Genomic DNA, 5689 nt, shown 5'->3' with positions numbered 1-5689 from the left:
TAAAATTTAAAAGATTGCATCTTTTTCCTAAATTTATTATAATAAGTAATTAAAAATGTTTGTAAACCATCCAACGTGTGTCAAGTAATTGCTTTGGGCATTTGGACGATCAATAGCTATCACACCATGTTGTCATGTGTCAATTCTGTCGACAATGGTACATGGTGTCAAGTTAGCACTACATATTAAATTTTGTTCGAAAAAGGGTCAACTCAATTTTTTCCAGAAAAACGAAAGCTACAAATTTTTTCTTTCCACAACAAATTTTAAAGTTAAAAGCTACAATTAATGGCATAGTAACATATTGGATATCTCAATTCTATCGACTAGGTGTATGGTGCCAAGTTAGCACTACATACCATTTTTTCTTAAAAAACGAAAGCTACAAATTTTTTTTTCCACAACAAATTTACAACAAAAAAGCTACAATTAATGCCGTTGTAACATTTTCAATATCTCAATTCAGTCGTCAATGATGCATGGTGTCAAGTTAGCACTACATACTAAATTTTGTTCGAAAAAGGGTCAACTCAATTTTTTCCAGAAAAACGAAAGCTACAAATTTTTTCTTTCCACAACAAATTTTAAAGCTAAAAGCTACAATTAATGCCGTTATAACATTTTCAATATCTCAATTCTATCGACTAGGTGTATGGTGTTAAGTTAGCACTACATACCATTTTTTCTTAAAAAACGAGAGCTACAAATTTTTTCTTTCCACAACAAATTTTAAAGCTAAAAGCTACAATTAATGCCGTTATAACATTTTCAATATCTCAATTCTATCGACTAGGTGTATGGTGTCAAGTTAGCACTACATACCATTTTTTCTTAAAAAACGAGAGCTACAAATTTTTTCTTTCCACAACAAATTTACAACAAAAACACTACAATTAATGCCGTAGTTAACTTTTCCAATTTCGAAAAGTGTAGTGCTAACTTGACACACGTATAATGTAAAGATATACCTTTCTTAACATCCCCGTCAAGTTTCATGACGAAATTCGTGATAGTTTTGCGAAAACACTCAAAAACCGATCTAATGGAAAGCCAACCCGCGGAATTATTTTTGGGTATTGTTTGCATATTTGTACAACGATTTTGGGGTGCTTTATCCAAACGCGCCTTTCGAATCAAAAAACTTTTGCACACGCTTTATTACAAAAATAAAATTTACTATATCTGTGCACTAATATATTAATGTCGGTTGGAAATATGGTATTTTTCGCACGTTTCCGAGCTGAGCTGCCAAACAAAAAATATCCACGAAATATCTCTGCAAAAGGTGTTCAGCCCCTCTTCTTGGCAAAACAGAAAGGAGAATTCTACTTAGTGAGGGTTATAACCCCTAAGCGTGGCCGAAGGCCACCTACGCAGAGAGGTGTTCTCTGCAAAAGGTGTTCAGCCCCTTTTCTTCGGACAGAAAGGAGAGTTCTACTTAGTGAGGGTTATAATTCCTAAGTGCGGCCGAAGGCTGCCTACGCAGAAAAGGGCTCTCTGCAAAAGGTGATCAGCCCCTCTTCTTCGTCAACAGAGCAAGGAGTACTGAGTACTTCTAATAAAGCGTCATCCCTTCCCCTCCTCCCCCACCCCAAAATCGTTGTACAAATAAGCAAACATTTCCCTTATTTTTACGTAAAATCATGCAGCACCATCTGTGCTCATTTCCAAAACTTGGAATAATGAAATTTGTATGGTGAATTAACCTTTGACAGTTAATACACTTTTGATTAGAAATCTCCGCAGTCTGGAGTCTTCACTTTTAGAATCTAAAAATGCTCCTCTATCCCCCCTCCAATTTTTTTTATCAAATTTGAACCGAATTTAAGGAAAATTTTCCCCATATCGTCGTTTAGAGTACAAAACCGAGTATCGTCACTCTGCAAAACCGCGTAACTGACATTTGCTACCAAAAATTGGATTTGCTCACACAAGCTCTTGGCTCAATCCTTATCCATTCACCCTGAAATATACTAGCCGGAAATTCGAATGCTTTATAAAAAAAAGAACCATTTTGAAATATGAGTGTTTTTACTTTCTAGAAAATAATTTATGCAACCTCACATACACGGTTTTGCATTATCTTGATAAGCGGTTTTGCATTTTGTTGATATACGGTTTTGTACTTTAAACAGCGATATGGAGTTTTGCTTTTCTTTTAACAGCCAAAATGTCGTATTCAAAGTTTTGCGAAATAATATTTAGTAGTAGTAGTAGATTGGCGCTTACACATATGTCATTGTTTGGCCGAGCTTCTCCAAATAATATTTACTTGAAGAAAATTGCTATACGTTTTTTTCCTCCTGTAAAATTTTTAAAATGAGACTTTGCAACTTTTCACTGTAAGCTAGCGATATGTATGTACGTATGTACATATGTACATATGCACTATATCTGGAATCTTACCTGAAGGTACAAGCGTGCATGTGAAGTAATATTTAAATGAAACCCAAAATGTGCGAGATGATAAGAAAGCTGAGTGGTGGACGGGAAAGGAAACACCATATGCAACAGCTGCTTATTACCATGAATTTTTCAGTAAGAGTGGTTAATGCCAGGCTAAGCAACTGGACGAGTTAAAGAACCGGATTAAACGTTGTTCAGGGAATGGCGAATTTAAACTCACTGTCGTTGTAAAACGTAGAAATGATGACGCTGTTGAACCCACGCGTTGTTAGCCTTATTGCACTTGCTGCACCACTCACTAAAAACGCAAGATTGCACTAGTGTACTGGGCCAAAGGCAACTGGTTTTTTTTATATATATAATGGTTTATTTTTTTTCGGTTTACTGCAGATACGACGGCGATGACGTACACATGTATTCTGGAAATTCTCACAATTTGCCTTACTTCTGTTGCAACATTATTGTAGAGCACTTCGATGCTATAGATATTTTATTTATCTAACATTTACATCCTTTTTTCACAATATATAAACATATTCTTCAGCATGTTCAGATAGCTAATTGGGTTTTGAACCAAAATTAGCATGTAACATGCACGCAATGCTTTAGTAAGGCGAACAAAAGAATTGATATCAATTCCAGCTTCTTTCACATTTTATTGATTCAAGCATTAATTTTTTATGTCGTAAAATTAACTACGTATTTCAAAGCAACATTTTCAAACAATGAGCAAACTTATGATAACAAATTGAATGTACACAATGCCGATCGAAAAAACGAAAAAATTAGTCAAACTCTTCGACCAAATTCCGCGAATGAAAATAAAACGAAAGAATGACGAATAAAAATGGAATGGCAAAATGTAGAAAATAGACAGGGCTGCTTTTAGAGTTACCACTAATAAACATTTAGGCATAATTGGCCATTTAAAAGCATTCAGCTCTTAATACCATGTTCTGACCGACAACGAAAACACTTTGTGGTTGGAAAGCTGTTCACACTCGTTGATAGTGTTTTCGTTGACAAAAAAACAAAATTAAACAGTTTTCCTTTATTTTCTTTTCATTAACAACCTTTAACTTTTATTCTTATTTTACTTTGGCCAGCCAATTATCAATAAGTCCGAAATGGCGTATTAAATATTATAAAACATGACTTCCATTTCGACAAATAATCATTAAAAACTAATGAAAACACCGACTGCAATCAGTGGAACGGCGCAAACAACCGCAATTGTAAACAAAGTACAGAGCCGCAACAATGTCCTCAAGTCGCTGGCCGGCAGCACTTGGGGCAAAGATAAAGAAACGTTGTTGGCAACCTACAAGGCAATTTGCCGGCCGGTTCTGAACTACGCAGCGCCCGTATGGTCGCCGGGGACTAGCAGGACGCAGTGGATGAAGCTGCAGACCTGCCAAAACACGGCATTACGAACTGCGACAGGATGCCTCCTGATGACGCCTCAACACCACCTTCACGACGAGGCCCAGATGCTCCCAGTAAAGGAGCATAACATAATGCTCTGCAAGCAGTTCCTCGCTGGGAGCCACAGACGTGGTCATCCCAGCGGGCAACTGCTCGCGGAAAAGCCCTCGCCACTGCACGTCAGGAGGCATCTTTACGAACCGACAGACGAAGTCCAGAGGTATATTAAACAACCACTGGACCCGTCAACCTACCGACAGGCCCTGAACGACATTCACAGGGAATCAGTCTCAAGTTATGTAGACTCCCGCCCTGTGAATGCCGTTCTAGGCACACAACCACCGGACGTGGACGGGACAGAACTTTGTCTGCCTCGGGAGACCCGCACTACAATAGCCCAACTTCGCTCTGGCTATTGCAGCAGGCTCAACAGCTACCTGAGCAGAATCAACGAGGAAGTGCCCAACCAATGCCCGGCATGTGGAGAGTAGCCACATGACTCCCGGCACCTCTTCACATGCCCTGAGAATCCCACTCAGCTAACGCCCCTGTCCCTATGGACAGCCCCTCTAGAAGTAACACACTTCTTGGGCCTCCCCCTTGCTGAAATAGACGACAACGTTGATGGATGAACCACCCCGAACGGGGCTTAGTAGCCGCTACAACAACAACAACAAGTGGAACGTGAGTTTTCAAGTAGTTTTCAGCGAAAACTGTTTTTCGTTTGACAGATTTTACATGGACGAAAACACAAGTTTTAGGTCTAAAACTAGTTTTAGCAACGAAAACATGTTTTCGATTTCGGCCAGAACATGGAATAAAGTACATGATGCGAATGGCGAAAAACCATGATACAAATATTTAAAGGTAAAACCATTCTACAGTTTTATAAGTAAAAACACTATCAGCTGTGCTCTTATCTTTTACTATTTCTTTCATTTCTATTACAACTTCTTTTATTTCTATCATGATACAAATCTTTAAGGGTAAAACCGCTCGCTCAATTCGCCCACCATTGTTTTTTTTGACGTTTGCTTGCATTAGTTGCGTTCCAGGTGCTCACGATATTCACGATTTGCAGGTTTTTTTGCAGGAAAGCGTTCCGGGTGCCAAAAAACCTGTTGGTCAAACCACTTTTGTAAAAGTAAGGGTCTGATTATGCATATTTCGCACAACCATTTGTACCAGTGCACTAAAAATGTAACTTAAGAAAATGTAAAGCAAAATCTAAACTCAACAGATCGATAAGTTTTTAAAAGTTCTGCTAATTTCTGGGTAATGGAATACATACAAAGTACATACGAAATTACAGTTTGAAGTTTATGCGAAGTTGTGCGAAGTTATGCGAAGTATGCATAATCAGACCATAACTTGCTCTCTCTCTCAGTCAGAAGTTGCAGGTTTTAAGGCTCTGTTATGCATACTTGGCATTGCATGCACTGCTATACCATTTTTACGTAGAAATCAAAAACCAACAGACTTTTACGTATGTAATACTGTGCGTTGGGTAACCGCTTACACGCAAAGCTCATATAACAGATTTCTTATGTGACAGCTCTCAAGCCATGCCAAGTATGCATAACGGAGCCTTTAGTCCGAAGTTTTTCTTCCGGTAAGTTCATGAAAAGTGTCAAACGATAGGCAGGGTTGCATTTGTAAACAAAAACAGAACCTTAAGCGCCACGGAGACAATCAAATAAATACGTCAAGTATTGCATATGCATGAGATTGGCCCGCAAACGTTCAAATAAACTCGTCAATTAAACAAACAATTTATTTTTCTTGTCCGCGCACTTGCTCACCACGACGAGCAGAAGGCAAGTGCGCTTGTTTTTTGTCAAGCATAACGCGAGAAGGT

The 5689-nt window shown here is 38.4% G+C and overlaps 2 protein-coding genes across 2 annotated transcripts in view; both read right to left on the bottom strand.

Annotated features, from left to right (window-relative positions):
• The window catches only part of LOC118742394, a gene marked incomplete in the record, with an annotated part of 111184 nt that extends 108556 nt beyond the window's left edge, over positions 1-2628 (bottom strand). The window contains 1 exon segment of the mRNA XM_036474443.1: positions 2407-2628.
• LOC118742395 overlaps positions 1-3228 on the bottom strand; it is a 231502-nt gene extending 228274 nt beyond the window's left edge. Inside the window, exon 1 of the mRNA XM_036474446.1 lies at positions 2627-3228. The gene's annotated coding sequence lies outside the window, so the exon portion shown is untranslated. The remainder of the gene's footprint in view (positions 1-2626) is intronic.
• Between the last annotated feature and the right edge of the window lie 2461 nt (positions 3229-5689).

The sequence above is a fragment of the Rhagoletis pomonella genome, unplaced genomic scaffold, assembly GCF_013731165.1.
Source record: "Rhagoletis pomonella isolate Grant_MI unplaced genomic scaffold, Rhpom_1.0 Rhpom_scaffold_00007, whole genome shotgun sequence".
Lineage (NCBI taxonomy): Eukaryota > Metazoa > Arthropoda > Insecta > Diptera > Tephritidae > Rhagoletis > Rhagoletis pomonella.
Note: the sequence above shows the minus strand (reverse complement) of the source record. Positions and strands in the feature narration are given on the sequence as shown.